This window comes from Chanodichthys erythropterus, chromosome 19 (assembly GCF_024489055.1).
Source record: "Chanodichthys erythropterus isolate Z2021 chromosome 19, ASM2448905v1, whole genome shotgun sequence".
Taxonomy (NCBI): Eukaryota; Metazoa; Chordata; class Actinopteri; order Cypriniformes; family Xenocyprididae; genus Chanodichthys; species Chanodichthys erythropterus.
Genome location: NC_090239.1, coordinates 10,875,311 through 10,895,391, shown reverse-complemented (window position 1 = coordinate 10,895,391; position 20,081 = coordinate 10,875,311). Strand labels below are relative to the sequence as shown.

The following is a 20,081-nucleotide window of genomic DNA, read 5'->3' as shown; positions in this document are numbered from 1 at the left end:
TATGCTTCTAAATTACACTTTTATGAACGATAATTAATAATTTCTTACCAAATCATGACTTCAAAGATTCAAAATCATGTACTAAATGCTTACTGAAAAACAAAATACATTACACTTTCAAAACCTTTTAATTTATTTCTTTCAGCAGCAAATAAACTCACATTATACTCCCCTTTTATACAAAATAATGCAACAAGCTTGAAATATGTACATTTTTGAAGACAATAGTCCTGTTTTCACATACTGAGTTATGCTCTGAAGTCCTGCAGTTTCTTTTTTGTCCTTCGGGATTTCAAAAAAAATATAGAAACTGGAACTTAAACCATAAGAAAGGGAGCAAGAGAGAGTATTGACTCCAAAAGTCTACTCACAGATTGAGTTGTACACTCATTTTACAGTGACAGGAAGTCCGACTGCATCCTTCAATTTCAAAACAACATACTTCAAAAAGGTCAGTGTCTTTTTCAGTCCTTTAGGGCACTGGATTGGATTCGATTCCAAACGCAAAATATACACACAGGAGGAGGCCCAGTGCCATCAAGATGTCCTCACTCTACTCTGTGATTAACTGGCCATCCAACGTGAACAAAATGTGGTCATACTGCATGAGATCCTCCTGCAGGCTTTAGGCACTATCTTAGGTGTTGGGACGACAGGAGGGCTGGTCTGAGCATGGCCCTGGAGAAGAGGGGATAATAGCATTAACCATCTTCACATATTTATTTGAAAGGCAAACCTTATAAGCTAAATTATAACAAAATGTGCAATAAGTACTTCGTGCTTTGATTAGATTGTGCTTCACACACTGTAGTCACCTGTTCATGGCTCACCTCAATGTCAAACAGCAACCCCAGGTCCACCTTGAACAGTGCAGGCAAGAGGAGAACAGCTGCTTCCAACTGTAGGCCTTTCAACAAAATAACATCATTAGGTTAACATAACACGGGGGATGCTTTTACCCAATACTTTTTTGTTTTGCTTTTTAAACATTCATTACTGTGTGTAAAGCCCAAAGTATACTTCGTATTTTATGCGTATGCTTTTTCTGAAATCAAAACAAATTAAGATCTTTTTGATGAAGTCTGAGAGGTTTCTGTTCCTCCAATGATGAGGGTGAGTAATTAATGACAGAATTTTCATTTTTGGGTAAACTAATCCTTTAAAGGTGATTACCCTTGCACAAATCAAAGCAATTCTCAAACAACACAACTGGATATTCATACAACTTCACATTTGTACGAGACACACACTAGAGCTGCAGGATTCTGGATGAAATGAGAATCATGATATTTTGGTTTACAAATAGAGCTCGCAATTCTCCCACGATTCTAAATAGACAACTAAAAATAACATTTATTTTACTAGTTCTAGCAAAATATTAATAGCTGGACTCTAATTGCCGGAAAATGTTTAATTTGAATGAATTATTTTTAAAAAATGGTTTTGAATATATTAATGGCTCATTAATAAATACTTGTTTCACTACTGGATGAATCAGGGTTTAACCTTATCCAATCTATTGAATGAATGATTCAATGACAATGTCACTGGTTGCCACCTAGTGGCTTAACAAGGTAATTTATATACAACAGTTATTTGAAGCACCATGTTAGTTTCGATTTTCTCTATTTTGATCACTATCTGATGTCCAGTGTTTATATCCTAACTGTAAACTTTTGTCTTATTACTTATGTGATAATTTTAATATTTGTGAAAGAAATCAAATAACCAAATCCTTGAATAACTACAGTGTGGTTCAAAACTGCTGTTTCTGGATCAGTGGCAGCATGAACACCGAATGTTCCGGTAGGATTTTTGTCAAAGGTTTAACAGACGCAGGCGAATCATTGTCATTAATAAAGTAGGATCGCGTGGGTGTTTGAATCGAGATTGCGACCTTTCTACGATAAATTGTGCAGCTCTAACATATACATACAAAGTAAATCAAAGGGGTTTCGGACAAGCCAGGTTGATGATGTATGTCATACCTAGAAGCAGGGCACAAGCTGATGTAACTGAAGTAAGTTGATTCAAAACTTTAACTCCCTCAATGTCAGCAGATGGTTCATGAAGTTCTCCCCCTCCTTCCAAATAATGAACATCGCCATGGTGAGCTGCTCCTCAATCATCTGTCTGGTTATCCTAAATAGTAAACATAAAAAAAAAAAACAAATTCGGTCACCTTTTGCTAGCATAACTACAAAATACACAAATTTAGACTTATTTTTCTGAAAATAAACCAAAATAGAATATTCTTACGTTCAACTCAGAAAGTACTCCTTGATGAGGTCTTCAGGACTTTCTCTCAGGTGAATGTTTTCAGCCTGTGATAAAGCAATTGTGATTAATTTTCTTAATTAAAAAAAAAAGCACAATAATCTGTAATAGGAAATCAAATTTTTGCAGATATGCAATAGCAAAGGACAAGAAAAAGAAAATAATTCATATTAATGACTGGCCAAATTTGCAATTAATATATTTATGGACAATACCAGCAACACTTGTGGCGTTGAGGGATCAAACAAATAAATAAATAAATAAATACAAAGGAGCTAAAAAAAAAAAATCAATTCTTTATTTTTCCAATGCGTTTCAGCACACAGGCCTTCGTCAGTGCTAAAATACTACAGATTTGCAATTAAGAAATGCATCTGAATCAGTCATTGGTTTCATTTAAAATTATGAATTTATAATATATAATTATAAGTCTGAAAATAAGACATGCATCAATTAATAAATTAGCTTTACACCCTAATATATTTAATCATTCTTGATTAAAGGGATATTTCACGAAAAATGAAAGCTAGCTGTTAATTTACTTACCATCAGGCCAACCAAGTTGACTTTTTTTCTTCAGTAGAACAGTAAAGATTTTTAGCTGGAACTGTGATTAATTTAATGTCAATGGCTACTGTCAAAAAAAAAAAAAAAAAAATTAATACAAAACAACAAGAAAAAAAGTCGCATGCATTTGAGATGGCATAAGAGGGAGTTGATGAATGTTTTGGAATGGATAATTCTTAGTCTAAAGTTTGTTAATGAGGATGACATTCAAGTCAATAGACCACATTAGATGGATTTTATTCAAACATGTCAAACATTGGTAATTCATATTATCTATTAACAATTATAGCCGTTTTTATAGAAATTACTTACCATGTAAAGTTATTGCAAAGTGTCCTTAGTCGTCAAACATTGAGGAGCTTTAGATCCTAAAAGGGAGAGGGGAATCAGTGTTTATAAATGGAAAAAAAAAACTTGTTTGCTGCAGTACAAGTAATTAATTAGTAGTGTAAATACTCAGCCATTTCATTCTACTAAAAAAAAAACACCTCGCGCTAGTCAAATGAAGTAACGTTAAGCCTTAAATATGTCTTTACTCACACACTTTATTCGTCATTTTGGTCGAACAAATCAGAGCTAACGTGAAAAAAAGACAACTAAAAGAACTGACAAACATTACTTTAAAAACCTAAACTCAATAATTGTAATGCGAGGATCCCCTCAGCCTCGACTCGAGCGTCTCTCCCGCTCCCCACGCACTTCCTGCCCGCATCATTTCAAATAGCACGCGCTGCTTACACGGTAAAGGAGACGTTTCTTTTAAAAAATTATTTAGAGACATATTTACATGGTCCAAACACTACAACAATACATTTCTATAGAATAAAACAAGTAATGCAACATCTTGTATAGAATAGAAATATTCAATTAGCGCTAACCTTTATAACGTTACTGCAGGCCGCGAAAATTCAAAAATTCGGTTAGTTACGATTTCGTTAGTATTCATGTTCACAAACAACGCTAATTAACTCTAAACCGCTAAAACACATGTTCAACCTTTGCATTTTCGAGTATATTAATTAAAACATTTCCAACCTACCTTATTTCATCCGAGTCCAGGGGAAAGAAAATGGCGGCCGAGCAGAAAACTCCAGAAAGTCTCGTGAGTCATGACGTCAGAAAAAAAAACCGTCTGTCACGGGGTCCTTAAAGAGAAATTATCCTTTGGCTGAAAGTGAGATATTTGAGCAGTTGAGTGTAGCCTACTATAATATTGAGAGCAATTCGCAGAAAGACGAAGTAATCAGACTCAAATAGTTATAGCAATCCAATTTACACCCATATTCACTAACAGTGTAGAGGGGCTTGGGGACAAAAAGGTTGAGAACCAGGTTATGTTTAGAAAATACACTGTAATTTAATGTTGTTTTTAATCCTTTCCCCAACTAAACTAAGAGAATAAGAGAGTTAGAGAACCTTTAAAGAACTATACAGAGGCTTAACAGGTTCTTTGTATGGCAGTGGTGCTATATAGCACCTTAACCACAGCAAGGAACCGCTGAAGAACCACTGAAGAACCGCTGAAGAACCATACAGGTGCTTTACTGGTTCTTTATAAGGTAGCGGTGCTATATAGCACCTTAACCACCCCAAAGAACCGCTGAAGAACCGCTGAAGAACCATTTTTTTTTAGAGTGTACCTTTTGCACAACATTGCACCATTTCATGCTTTTCATCTTCAGAAAGATCTTTCTTCCTCCACATATGGCATGAGAACTGTGACTTGCTTAATAATGTGGAACAACCTCTAAGTAGGGTTTTCATAGATCTGGCAAATTATTTTGTCTGAGATTGATACCAGTTATCTAAAAAGACATGAATAAATAAACAAACAAACATGTTCTTAGAAAAACTAAAATCTGAATGTTTATTGTACAGAAATCTGACTGATTTGTCTCTTGCATAATAATTTGGAACGCAGTGTAATTGCTTTATTTATTTATTTATTTATTTTTATTATTATTATTTTGCATAAACTACGAATTATCATGACATGGGATGTAATTTTGTCACAATATGGCTACTGTAGTCTATTTTTTTACATAGGCTACACATTTCGTCATTTGTCTGGACTTATCCAATCGGTATCAATTGAGGTTGGACATGGCCCAGGTGAAAAAATACTATAGTAATTGATAGTAAAATAGTGTTTTTTTTTTTAACCATATAGTAAATTGTAGTATACTGTATATATTATAGTATTTATAACACTTTGTTAATGAAAGCTGCAGTATACTTTAGGTTTTTACTACACTAAGCTACTTGTATTGTAGTATAATAGAGCCTACCCTAGATTAAAGAAAACTTAAGTTTCTTTAAACTTAGTATTGGGTAACGTAATTTGTTTATATTATAGTTGCTATATTACCACAGCAACTAGCCGATAGAATTACCAGTGCTTGTGACTTTAAACTTTATCATTTTATTGACCACAGACATCCACAAGCTTATGGCAAAACTAAAACAAATTAAGTGGCCAACACATTAATCAAATAGAATAGCGAATGGATAATAATAGTTATCGCTAGAAGTGAGTGGAAGTAGATTGCTTGGAGCTTTTTACAACGGGCTAGCAAGCATATTCATGCAAAAGAAACGTTTAAAACAACTGTTAGTTTACAACAATACACTTACATTCATATACAAGACATTTCTCTTATTGTTTTTTCAGAAATCTCCCACTCGATTTGAGCAAATCAGGTAAAGAGGTTGAAAAACACCTATTCCAGTGTGACAACACCCCAAAATTGGGAAACGCCCCTTTTTGTTCCACAGAGACCTCCTTCTCGAGCTGTCTCTTCAAAGCCACACCTCCTTCAAATCACATGAATGCACACAGCAGATTCTAGAAATCGTCATGAGAGACCCATTTTAAATTACCTTATGTCTCAAAGCACATAACATTACAATAATAGTGATGAATGTAAACAACTTACAGAGCTCTTGTACCACCTGCTGCAGATTCATTTCGGTTGATAGTGTTGACATAGAAATGCATAAATCTGAGTCTGAGGATGTGAACAGCTCCAGGTAAAACGTCATGGGTTGCCATCTCTTAATTACAGTTACGACATGGCATGAGCGCAGCAAAAACTTGTTGTTTTGATTCAGGAGGAACTGTATAAGGCAGCTGCTTTTTGTTTTTGCTGCTTTGTGGCTGTGTCTACAACGCTGCATAGCCTTATTGAATGCACTGGTCACCTGTGTTTCATGTTTCCTAATTACAAAAATTATGTGCAATTAACAGGGTTTAAAAAATAATATCACACTTGCTCTTTTGTTCCTGCAAAGGCAAGAATTCTGTGAGTCACTTTGGCATATATATACGGTTCAACGGTTCAAATTGCTCACGGTTCGGTTTGTATCACAGTTTTAGGCTCACGGTTTCGGTATGGTTCGGTATGTGCTATGTTCAGGGAAAAAAGGACTACTGTCAAATTAAATAAAGAAAATAAGAACAAATAATCAAACTACAAACAACAGCACAAATCAACACAATAGAGCAAAAATTCAAATAAAATAAACAGTGCTTTTCAGGTATCTAACAGTACTTTTCAGGTACAGAAAATTAATAAAATAATCAATTATCAAAACACTATGCATGTTATCTTCACTGTATAAATTAAATAAAGATTAATCATTATTTAGTTACAAAAGCTATTCAGTCAAGAGCAGTGAGTGATTTCTTTGTCATTTGTTATTTAATTAAAATTAAAAACACAGACCGCAGGAATAGGCTTCTTTCCCTTTAAGACAAAATGCACGTTTTTTTCGACTGTTATACGTTCACTCAAGACATAACCGACTATGTTTGTTAGGATACTTGCCATAATTTTTGTGTGAATTTGTCCATTCAAACGCATGACTTGAAAGAGAACTATTTGCGCGCTGTCTGAGATAAAGGCGGGCGCGAGTTCTCTTTCACGTCTTGCTGTTGAATGTTTAAATTAGCAAGGCTTAAATTAATTTAGTTTAAACACAAATAACAACGTGCGCTGTTCAGGTCTCACTTGCGCTCGCGCGCCATCAACACCGAGGTAATGACGCCGTAAATGACTACTCATATTCGAGCATACGGCACTCGCAGTGAACCAAGTTGACAGAGAGTGACAGTTTTGTCCACGCTTTTTTATCATCGCTGTTCTAACGTTTTTGGAACAGACTCTGTCTGTGACACGTTGCTATTGTTAACAAACCTTATAGATGTGTCGTCATTCAAAATGAACCACGGTGCAAGTGCGTGCTGAACCGTAAGTGGAGAACGGTACGGTTGATATATATTTTTTTTTTTTTTTTTTTACAGAGAACTGTTGCACCCCTAATATAAAATATATTAGTGGTTGGCATAGATTAATTTTTTTAATCTACATATTAATCTAGATATTAATCTATATATATATATATATATATATATATATATATATATATATATATATATATATATATATATATATATATATATATATATATATATAATATATACACACTAAAGCACCCTAATTTTACCAGAAAGTGATGTTGAGACTGATTTTACTTTTTAGATGAATTTAATACACTTTATACAGATTTATACACATGTTAAAAATACCTCAAAAATGTAGTCTAGAAGATCTACAAGAGGTTTTGAACATTTGAACATCATTGTATGGCACACACAACCTCTTAGTTTCCATTCGCTTGTGTTATTGGTAGTTTCATGGTCTTGACCCAGGCTTTCAATAACTGAAACGCATGTGCTTGTTTTATATTACGACCTCCATGTGACACACGTTCATGACCTCAAAACTCATCTCATTTCATAATGCAGTTTATGATGCACTTTCCCAGCCCCCCACCTACCTGCTTGCTAAGTTAAAGACAAGTCAAATGCTAGCTGTTTGAGGGCATGGTAATGTATTATGATGACTATTGGAAACAACTGGTGGTAAATGGCAAGGACCATTTAGATCTACAGTGATTACAACCTAACTTAAGCATTTGAATGTGATGGCCAGTAAAGCAAGCATTTGTTTCATAGCAGTTATGGCAATATTCAGTCATGTGAGACATTCTCTATTGATTTCTGTGTGTGTTTGTTTAGATTATTGGTAAGGTAACCACAAATATCAATTTGCTTTATTTTTGAAGTCCATTATAGACTAATAGGAATTAATTTAATTTGTATACAACTGTTCTGGTCCTCGAATTTGTTTAGCCATCAAGACTGGATTAACCATATGGGCATGAGCCCAAACTTGGATTTATTTTAAAAAATTATTTTCATTGGTGACAAATAGAGCAACTCACAATATTGCTAGTCTTTTAACTTGTTAACTGTTGTTTGGCCAAATCATAGCAGTGTTGGTGTTTAGAACAGCAGCACTCTTGCTTTCTTCAGTACATAGTTCGGAATCACTGCCCTCTTTGACCTTTTATGAAATAAGAAATGGTAGAATCGCATATTGATGCTAATGACGTCTGTTCGTATATCACTTGGAGAGTATTTTATCTTGGAGGCTGGTCAGTAGTGTTTTATGATGCGACCTTATTGAAGTCAATCAAATCATCTGACAGCTAGTTGCTCAGATGGGGTTTGCTTTTGGCCTTGGGACAGGTTCAAGGTGAACACCTAATCTCTTGGAAGATAAGCTATTACTGTCATCAGGGCTCATTTTTCTCATTTACATTCACCTACATACATGAACAGAAAGCAAAAGTCATGTGTATTAATAAGATAGTGAGTCCTTGTTCCTCATTGTGCATTGCCTATACAATGCTTTTAGAGTTGACATGGAATGAAAATTCATTTTCTAAATGCATGTTATAGATTGCATTGTGAATGATTCATCCATGCATGTTTTATTTTTATTTATTTTTTAATTTCGACCTCATAATTTTTAATCAAATTTTCATAACTGAAAATTATATGCAGGATTTCTCCAATCATCCAAGCCCAAAGTATACTTTTTTTAAAGCTTGTGCTACTGTACACATATGTACTAGAATGTGTGCTATTTCTCTCCAGAAGTTATGACTGATAAAGTGGCCTTTGTACTCTTTTAAACTAGAGTTGCGGGTAACTCGTAAACCCCTCATACAAGTTTTTGTCAACGCAGATTGACGTCAAAGTACACGTGGTTACAAAAATCTGGCTGCACGTGTACAGTATGCATGAATTATGCTGATGTTGGAATTCACATCATGCGCACTGTACTCATACCTTATGGTACACTTAATAACCAAAGTAAGCTTTGGCCTTTAATTCCACCCCTGAAAGCTTGCGTTAATCTGCCTCTATCTAAAAATCCAAACAGCAACTGATTTTTCGTTAATCTGTCACTTATTCGATAACTTATTTAAATAATCTGTGTACATCACCATACACTCTTAAAAATAAAGGTTCTTTATAGGGCTGCACGATTATGACAAAAATAATAATTGTCGATTATTCCTTTGAAATTGTAATTGCGATTATTAATTACGATTATCACAATTTACATTGAATGATGTTTAATAATATTTTTTTACTTGGTCTGATTTCGAATGGTAAATTGAATAAAAAAAAAAAACGATTTAACAGTAATAAAATAAGAAAAAAATAACAATTACTAACAATAGCACAAATAAATACAATAGAATAAAGATAGAAATAAAATAGACTGCTTTCTTTTTTTCAAGTATGTCTAACAGCAGTGATCAGGTAAGAAACTGAATAAAGAAACAAAGTAGGCTAATCAAATGAAAATAACATTGGATGATCTTCATTGTAAAAATTGAATACAGATTAATCAATTAAAGTGAAAGAATTTAATCAGTCAAGAGCAGTAAGTGATTTAAAAAAAAAAAAAAAAATTCTTTTGTTGTTTGATTAACATTAACAACATAGAGAGCGGCATGTTTATTCAGCTACTGTCCCTTTAAGATTTGACAGACACATTTTTCCTGAACTGTTTTACGTTAATACTCACCATGATGGGCATTGTGGCATTGTTTCTGAGTGTATTTGACCATTAATAATCCGCGAAAAAGAGCTTATTTTGGCGCTTGTATGTCAAAGGCGGCTTTATTATGTGTCTGCACTTTGTGTGAGCGCGAAATCTGCAGGATTTATGCGCAATCCCGCGCCGAAATTCAGACCCAGTCACACCAACACTATTAAAACGGAGAACATGAGACGATTGAATGAGAAGAGAGGAGAGCAAGAACGCGCAGCTGGTATCGGTGTATCGATACTGCAGAAAGGAGTATTCGAGTATATTCGAATATTCGTTTATTTAAATGAGGTTAAACGAGAAAGACGTTATTGTTTTATATTCATCAATATTTTGTAACCATTTCTGAACAAGCTTACGATTAGGCAATATACACAACAAGCTTACATTATGTCTTAAGGTTTTTCTTTTAGTTCAAAGCATTAAACAATATGTGTAAACAGAAAATATTAAGAACAGCATTTAATCTCAAGCAGCGCGAGCGGGAAAAATACTAATAAAGCAGACAGCGCCAGTTATTGTGCAAAACGTACATAATGCACTCGAGTCAGTATATGGTTATCGTGTTTATATTGTTTCACATGTTCATGTTGAGAAAAACAATAATATCCACATGCTCGGGTGAGAAAACGAGCCGTGCTGACAGACGTTGCAGAGACTAATAAGATAACAATACATAACTGTATGCTAAGCTAAGTTTCTAACAGTAGCACTTTGTTTTCTGTTCGTAAATATATCTCCCTCGACGAAACTTAAAGGAAGCATACGTCTCAAAATCATTTCGCTATCAGATAAGTTGTCATCTTTGCTCACTCGGGGATAACTTACAGCTGCGCTTACCTGTCTTGAATGCAGTGATGGACAGCTGTCTTTCCTCACTCGACGGGTACGTTATTCAGATTTCATGTGCTTTCTCATTATGGTGTTGATATTATGATAACTCGGTTTCATTAATTAATTTGATCAAAAGTAATTTCATTTTGTATGATCATTTTCATCTAAGTAATTCCAAACTTTGCGAGGCAGACGACAACATTATGTGACGATCAAATAAAATAAACTTATTAAACACGCTCCACAGCGCCACCCGGTGCATTTAGTTATAACTGCGAGTTGTAGTGCTTAGGATGTATCATGGATTCACTGCATTTACGGCCAGCAAAGCAACAGTAAAATTCAAATAGTATTTTTATTTTTCGAATATTAATTACAGAACGAATATTCGAATATTCGACTATTTGTGCACATCCCTAATGCTCATAGCACACCTGTTAAACATGCAGAATAATCGAAGTGGATATTTTTCCTTGTAATTGCGCCTTTGAACGATTACGAAATCATGGCATCCGTAATCGTAATCGCGATTAGAAATTCGATTAATTGTGCAGCCCTAGTTCTTTATTTGCGTCAGTGGTTCCATGAAGAACCTTTAACATATATGGAATCTTTAAATGTTTGCACACAGGTTCCTTTATAGTGTAAAAAAAGATTCTTTAGATTTTTAAAATATTCTTCATACTAAGAAAAAAATGGTTCTTTTAAGATCTGTTGACTGAAAGTTTCTTTGGGGAACCAAAGATTTAAGCATGTATGGAAGAAAAGATCTGTAGCTACTTCCATTTCATGGCGAATCACGACTTCAAGTAACATCTGGATTGCTACATTGCTGCTCAGTTAAAAGAATTGATAGTCAAAATACCACAATGTACCACTCCAGTAAATTCACACATTTTAATTGAATGATTGGGCTGTTTCGGCTCACTCAGAGCATCAAAGTCACAGCGAACTTCATTTAGTACATGCTCTTCATTGCACATATGGTTTATATTCGCAGCGTTTATTTGGTCTGAACAGGCGGCCTGTCTGGTAGTTTGCCAGGGGGATGGAGGTCTCCATGTGGCAATGTGCAAGCGGGATTAGGACTAAGCTTCGGTAAAGCTCTGGTTAGGTTTAGTCTTAAGCCTGCACCGGGCACTTCAAATAACACATCCTAAGCCCTCAAATACTAGACTGCGGCCTGTGTCAAGCGTCCTCATCTATCATATTACAAGTTTGAAAGGCACCTTGTAACACTTGTTCTGAGCCTTTTAATAGTTTTCCTTTTTTATGGGTTTACCTCAGTGAAGACTCAGTCCAAACTAATGAAGAAGGCGAACCTGAATTGAAAGGGTAAAGGGGTGGGGGTTAACGCTTGTTAAATACCACTGACTGAAGACACTGTTTTACAGTACATCGTTAAAGTTGCACTCGCTGATAGCTGTGTGATGGCATTTTCTATATAGCGCTGGGGGAAATGAATGCACGGTGGAAGTGTGAATTGATATTGTTTGTGCGAAACCTATGAAAACAAGTTGTTAAGTGGTTGTATCAGTCAACCGGGGTTTGTAATCAAGCGAGAGGAGAGGCTTCCTGCAGAGATGTGTCATCTTGTCTTTTAGTAACCCATCAGCAACAAAATGGTGCCGGGAAAGACAAGTAATAGTGAAATATAATGGATAATGTTGTACATTTTATTGTGGAAGGTTTGTTTTCCTGTCGTTTTTGGTCATTTGTGCTTGTATCACTGAGGGCGAATGGCTGGCGAGGCAGCTGTGAGACATTATCGCAGCCCCGCGTCACGCTCATTTGTGACAAATGCGTTCTGAGCCACACCACTTTGCATTCAACTCTTATTGCTTAATTAGTTTTAACAGCAAATGTTGTTACACAGCAGCAGTCGCATACGGATCTAATACTGAGATCTCTCTCATTAATTAAGTGCGTTAATTGTGAGTATAACAGATGAGTGCAGTATGGCTGGCTTCCTCTCCTGCCTCCCGTTCACGCTGTTTATCACGGGGACATAAGCTGTCATCGGCTTTTCAAACTCCACCAAAGCCGCAGCTGGCTAATTACCTGCCATTCAGGTTGAACTCTCTCTCAAGAAACTGTGTTTAAAGATGGAAAAAATGCACGTTAATCCGGCTTTGTTTGGAGTTTAGTTCAGCTTTTAGGTCAGGGGAGGACATAATTTTCTTCGGACCCAGAGGTTTGACTCTCATTTTAACTGGATTGTTTTGTGGCCAATAGCCTGCATTTTAATAGATCCTATCGCACTGGTGCACATTTCGTTAAGGCTCAGTTTTGTATGTCTCCAGGCCCTCCGCCATCCCTCTGCTGCCCCCCGGACCACTATTTCAACTGAGGGGGACACACATAACCCACCCACACCCCTAAACATGATTTTGCTTGCTGTTAGAAATATAAATGAGAAATATAATGTAAATATATAGAAATATGAATGCCCCAACCCCCCCCATTCATGTGTCTTGGCGCCAAGCCTGTATGTTTGCTTTTTATAATGCTACAATCAGAATGTCCAGAGCCAAATAATTGCCCAATGGTTTTATTTTAGAGATTTCATGAATACTGTAAAGTTTTTATTTATTTGTTTATTTTTTTTTTTTTTTTGTGAATTCCTACCAAATATTGAAAAAAATTGAATGATGTTATTTTTTGTTTTTATTTTTTTTTTTTTTTTTCAAAAAAGTGGTTTAATTTTCTATTTTTGCCAAAAATAAAGCCTTGAGTTTTGATGACACTAACTAACCAACTAACTAACGAAACTCTGTATGCATGCATACATACATACATAAAAAATAATAGACAATGTAAATAAATTAACATAGACTTTTAAAGTTTTATTCAGAAATTTAATTATTTTTTTAAAAGGGTTTCACTTGGTATGATAATGATATTGATATTGAAATAAACTAGTTTTATTTGTAAATGAATAACAGCTCCAGCTCTCCGATGCGCAGTGTATACATCAGCGTCCGAATTCACTCACTTCATTTCATTCACTCCATGTAGATATAGTGCACTCAAATGCCATACACTATATAGGGATTAGTGAATGAGTGAACGAGTGAGCGGTTTTGAACACAGCTATAGACTTGCTTTAGAGAAGGAATGAACAATATAAGACATTCAAGAAGCCTATAACAATTTCATTTATCTTATTTAAAGCATTTTCAGTGCACACAGTCAACTATCTATCAGTCCAAAAAGTACATAGTCATTTCCTAGAAGGTTCTGTGATCAGCTGCTTTGTTTAATCCGTTCTCACACAGGCCTTTTTTCTGCGTGGAACATTGTGTACTTGGTGTGAGTAAATTGTGTGGCTGTATAATCTATTGCTGTGTGTGTGTGTGTGTGTGTGTGTGTTTGTACCTGGACTGGTGCATTGAGGCATGAGGGCAGGGTCTGAGATTGCCGTGCCACCTTAGCGCCCTCCACTGACTGCTGGCAGGCCATTGGAACAGCGGCCCCTTGTGTGCTGACAGTGATATATGGGTAATTTAAAAAGTCGTTCTTTTCAAAGCAGCCAGCTGCTGAGAGGGCATCCAACCACAGCCCATTCCCACGCAGTTTGTAAAAAAAAAAAACTCATTTAAATGTACTTTACAGATCAAGGCAAATCAGATCTACATTAATGTGGCTGCATCTTCTTTGTGTTTCTGCCGTGGGCTTATGCATAAAACACACAAATAACCCAACTATACTGATTATCTCTCACATTAACAAGATCGAGTAGAGAAATTTGAGTTATGTGGTCATTTAAATGCCGAACAAAATGGGGAAAAGTTGGACTGTGGGACATTAAAACTCAAAGCAAGTAATAATGCTACAACGGATCAATGTTATGAACTCTGTGCTAGCACAATTCGCAATAAATTAGGGCCCAGAATTGATTTCAGTTACACATGCTGCATTTCATGTATTTTTTCTACAATATTAATGTACCTCACAGCTTTATTGGCTGAGTGCTGATAATGAGAAGAACACACTGTAATGTTGAGACTTTCTGAGGTTTGTTAACTGTGAGGTTGTTGCCTTCAGGTCACAGGGCCATGTTCTCATCAGGAAATCACACTTCTGTTTACAGGTCCCTGGAATAGGGCAGGCTCTTGTCATAAGTGGTTAAAGAAGAAGAACTTCAGGCAATTAGAAAAATGGCATATTTGCTGGATATTGTGTTTGAAATTACAGTGGATAGACTATGTATTGGTTGCTGACCAAGATGGAACACAAAGTGAGAAGAGGAACAAACAATTTAGGAAAAGTATAGCCATAGTGTTAAACTTCTTTTTGCAAGTAAATTCTAGCTTCCATTTTGAAGGAAGACAGTGGTAGTTTTCATCTTGAACCTAATGTTCACATTTATTGATGGACATTCTTCAGACGGGTAGCAAAAACAAGATTTTTCTGCATCTAACTCAAATACATTTTTAGTCTGAAACAGAGGTTCCATTATAACGCTTTTAGAAATTTTTCCCCTTACTTTTTAGGAAATAATTATGCTATTTTAATTTTGTTTTGATTGACCACAGTGAGAAGAAAAATTACAACCGTTAGCATCAGAATTGGACTTGCACTGAATGAATATGAAAGCAGTAATCCTGCTATGGCTAGTGCTCACACACCTGCCTGTCAGCAAATCAGTTTGCCGAATGTCATTGTCACCTAATTAATATTTATGAACCAAGCTGATAAAATTTATAATGTGCTCTCTCTGTACTGTTCAGATGTTCTTGTGCTTCTGGTTTGAATGGCTAAAAAACATTAAATTAAACTTTTGGAAATGCGTACAAAGCTTGCCATTGGGGCAGTTCCCTCAAACTTATAGGACCCTATCATACACCTGGCGCAACGTGGCGCCAGGCGCGACGCAAGTGTTTTTTGCTAGTTTCAGCCCAATGCAGTTATCACTTTCACATCTTGCGCCACATTAAATAGCAAATGCACTTGCGTCCAGCAAATCTGTTTGCCCATGGACATGCTGGTCTGAAAACTAGTGTTTAGGTGCATTGTTGGTGCGTTGCTATTTTGAGGCAACTATAAACGACTGGTCTAAAGTCAATGGCGCAATTTATTTTATTATTTAGAGCATGTTAGTAATATGCGCCTATATTATTACACACACAAAGACATGCCAAATATTAAAAATCAAAGGATTACAATGTAAAAGATTATTATTGTGTGCACAAATATAAAAATTAGGGGTTGACCGATTATCGGCGTGGCCGATTATCGGCGCCGATATTAAGCATTTTTATTGTTATCGGCATCGGCCATTTTCAAAACCGATTTGCCGATAAAACCATTTTATTTTGAAATTCGCGATCTGGCACTGATCCAGCCACTTCAGTCAGAGCGCACCGCTCTGTGGCCTAGACTAAGCCCCACCCATCGTCCGTCTGATTTGTTGGGAGTCACAAGCCTGGCCAACCAATACGGCTGGCGCGGCTGGAAAATGTTCCGCTCTCACACCGAAAGCACAGGAGCTGCTTCAGTGATCATCATCACACATCAATAAGTTAACTCTCGAAGGTAAGAATGCAGTAAAAGTTCCTGAAGTTGCAATAAATCACTACAATGAAGTTGCAAAACACCTAAATATAATCGATTTATGATGACAAGCCCCGTTCAGTTATTATACTGAATTCCCGGTCAATGTCCGTCATTGCAGTGATATGCTTTAACGGATCATCACATCAGTGCTGAGATAGTGAAACTAAAACCTACTTCTCTCACCATTCGGCCAACTTAACGTTATATTGTGAATAGATTATCAACACGAATGAATTCACTCACGTCTGCTGCGTTTTTTTTTGTTGTTGTTGTTCACATAGCTTCACTGAACAGCGTCCGTTCCGTTAGGGCTCTTATTCAAAAAAATTGCGCATATTTGGAGAAATAGTGCTTTATAACATGATTGCAAAATAATTTATCATACAGAATTCAGAATTACCATTATGCAATTTTGAAGAGCTGAAAGGGCATCAAGCGCGAGCTCCCTATTCCTGATTTAGTTATCTCCGCGGCCGCGCTCTCTCATTTGACTAAACCCTATGCTAATAACGTAAATTGTCAATAATCTCACATTGCACGTTTCTGGATGACGCTGTCCTGTATACTACTAATTGTTACCCATTTTAATTTACTTTATAAAACTTCAGAGAGATTACATTTATTTTCCATTATTTGTTCATTTGTTGCTGTTTAAATTTGCTTTAAGTTTTACTTTGTTTATAGAATGCTGCTGATGGATGCTCCCAGCACTTTTTATGTTTGTTGTTATTATTAATATTAATGTTGTTATTATGAACAGTTCTCAGAATTAAAGATGTGTTAAAATAATTTAAAGAGAGTCTTTGTCAGAGGCCTTTTTATTCTTAATTTTGACATTAATTTTCATTTTTACACTAGACACATATCGGTTCAAAATATCGGTTATCGGTCTCCTTGATCTGTAATAATCGGTATCGGCATCGTCCCTGAAAAATGCATATCGGTCTATCCCTAATAAAAATGCTTTGGTGGAATTCGGCTTGTCCCGGAGATGGTCTGCTCGCACGCTCTAACCTGTTGCGCACAAGCAGATCTGTTTTCTCACTAGAGAAGCATTCAGTTTTTCCACTTGCAAATGGCTTTTAAAGGGAATGGGAGATGTGACTCTGGTTTATTGCACGATATGCCCAAAGCACACCCATGACCATGTAGAGAATAGGGACAACCCTTTTGTGATTCTATAAGATTCAAGATTTTGTATGTTTTTCAATAAAAGTAATAATAGTCATTGAAGGGAGAAAAATATTTCAGTTTACATACTGATTTTTTTGTGTGTTTTTAGAATTTAAGTTTTAATTATTTTTTTTTATCTAATTTTTGATTTTAAAATTTTAAGTAATCCTGTGGCCCTCTGTAAGATTGCTGAGGCCCCCTGGTTGAGAAGCACTGATATAAACTATTGCTTGCTGCGTGATACAGTATATGTCTTAGGGGTTTACATAACACTGTTTTTAATTAAAAACAGAAAACATTTTATGCCTTTTGGCCATTCGTTTACACGTCAACAGCATTTTGTGGACCTAAAAACGCAAACTTTTGAAAACAGGATTCAAAGTTGTCGTGTAAACATACCCTTAGGAAGTCAGTGTGATAGGTTGTAGTGAGCATCTATGAGCTTAGTGACTACAGACTGTTGTTTATACCTCCTGCGTACTTCAGGATCCATTGCTTAAATGGTTCGGACTGGTGATGGCGAAAATTCTCTCCCTTTAAATGTTTGCATATTTTCTGTGTCTAAATTTGGTCTTCGACAGCTGGCCCACAAGTCGACTGGCCCACAGCAGAAAGTCCCCAAGGCCAGTCCATCCCTGCCTCTGACGCATATGTTTTCTGATGCTCTGATGGCGAGATGCCATGAATGGACATGAGCAGAGAACTTTCTTTTCACACTGACTGCTTCACTCTGACTGCTACTCTACATCATGCTGATGCTTTAGTCATTACTATGGCAGCTGATGTAGTTATAATAACAATGTGTAAGCTGTAGTGTTAAATGCCCTGCTTTTTTGATGTAGGTTTTTATGTTGAACCTGTAAATATAGTTTTTGCGATGTAAAAAAAAAATAAATAAATAACGATTCATGTTCATATTCAATAACATATCGAATAACAGTGGTTCTCTCTTCCTTCAGGATAGAGATTGTAAGACATGAAGAGCAAGGCCACACAGCACCAGAATTGGCAAAATATCCTTAAAATCAAGAGAAAACACTATCTACTGTACAAACTCACAGGAGATCACAGCAATAGCAAACACCAGTGATCCAAAGTTCCAATCAATTCCCCATGGACAAAATTAAGTCCCACCCTACATTTTTCTCGCTTGAGAAGCGGTTTCATATAGACTTAAAAAAAAAACAAACAAAATAAAAACTTCACAACCTTCTCAAGGCTAATTTTTGGAAATACAGTTTGATTTGAATTTTGATGTCCTCAGCAAAAGATATGGGGTACAGTATGTTTTCTCTCCCAGTTTAAGCGTAATTATTTGACTGCTCCCAAGGATTGTTCTGTCTTCATTTCTCCGTTCTGCATTCCACTATTGCACATTGTACTTGTACATGAGTAAATGATTGTTTGACTCTTGAAAAGGCTACATAGGTTTTGGCTAATTAGGCATTGTCTCTGTGTGTGAGAGCGTCAGATAACTGTCATCAGTTACATATTGCCTGGTCTCAGTCTCCTTTTTTACACTGAGCTAATTAAAGCCTAATTTAAAGGTTTGCTTGCTTTCTGTCAGTCCTCTGCTGGCCGTAATATGTTTTTCTGATAGAAGAAAAATATAGCCATCAGCATTATGTTCCAGGCTTAATTAAGCAGGCAGTATAGACGCACAGTTTCGGCGCCGGTTTGATTTGACCTCGAGTTCCTCTCGATAGATTAGCCTTTCATAGCTATAGAGTGTTTGTATCGCTGCGAGGTGTGAACTCCCCCCGCTATTAATGAAGAGGTGGCGCTTCCAAACAGGTCACGTCAAGTTCTCCGGATTTGGGATAACGACAGCGGCCAATTAACGTCTGGAACGTGATTCGGCAATCTGGAACGATGGCGCCAGGGCCATCGGAATTCCCTGTTGTTTGCGAGGCGATAGAGAAGCGGAGTTGTGCTCTAATCAGCAGCTGAGTGACAGCACTCCCAAAAGCAATTCCTGCACTGTAATCCCCCTTTGTGGACAGCGCTGGAGATAAGTTGGCCGGGTTAATGCACCGTGCTCTTCTCTGCAGACCCACGCTGACAGGACCCTGACAGGTAGACACAGACACAGGTGCTTGTTTATGCTAATGGCGTGTCGGACTGGCCAGATAGAGATGTCGTGGATATCTGGGAGGGCTGAGTGCGCACACACAAACACCCTCTAGCTGCTGTTTTTCTTCTCAGGTGGCTGAACGGAAATCATTCGATGGCAATGGTTAAGGATAGGGACTTTTGAGGAAAGAGGGAGGAGCCAAATCTTGTGTATACTCGTACGTGTGTGATTATGAATGTGTTTAGAGAGGGTAATGGATAGGGGTGATCCTCGGTTCCTGTGGTTGTCCCTTAGGTCGACAGCTCGACGGGGAGCTGGGTATAGAGGGTCATTACTCATATCTGCACACACAGGGAGGAGCCGGAGAGGGTGGAAGCCATGAATCAAGGGCGAGCAGCCATCACACAGAGATTGATGAAAAGCCAACGCATGGTTAAGCCTGATTTCATTTACAAGCACAATTTTACCAGAGATGGGAGGGGCATATGTGCGTATGTGCTTATGTGTGTGCGGAAGGGGACAAACAACACACCCCTGGGCTGAGATTTCATAAAACAAATACTTGTAATGAGTAATGGTGTGGTGACTTTGATTGAATGTGAGCGAGGTGAGGGTTGATCAACAAT

General features: G+C 36.7%; 1 long non-coding RNA gene across 2 annotated transcripts; it reads right to left on the bottom strand.

Moving 5' to 3' along the window:
- Window positions 1-249: 249 nt before the first annotated feature.
- On the bottom strand, window positions 250-4,467 carry LOC137007960 (uncharacterized). 2 transcript variants are annotated; one of them, XR_010892734.1, is made up of 7 exons: window positions 3,884-4,467; window positions 3,157-3,212; window positions 2,824-2,911; window positions 2,260-2,324; window positions 1,989-2,142; window positions 816-907; window positions 250-678 (listed from the first exon to the last, which is right to left on the bottom strand). It is a non-coding gene; the product is annotated as an uncharacterized lncRNA (long non-coding RNA). The 2 variants fall into 2 exon arrangements; XR_010892733.1 differs by having other exon boundaries at window positions 831-907.
- Window positions 4,468-20,081: the final 15,614 nt, after the last annotated feature.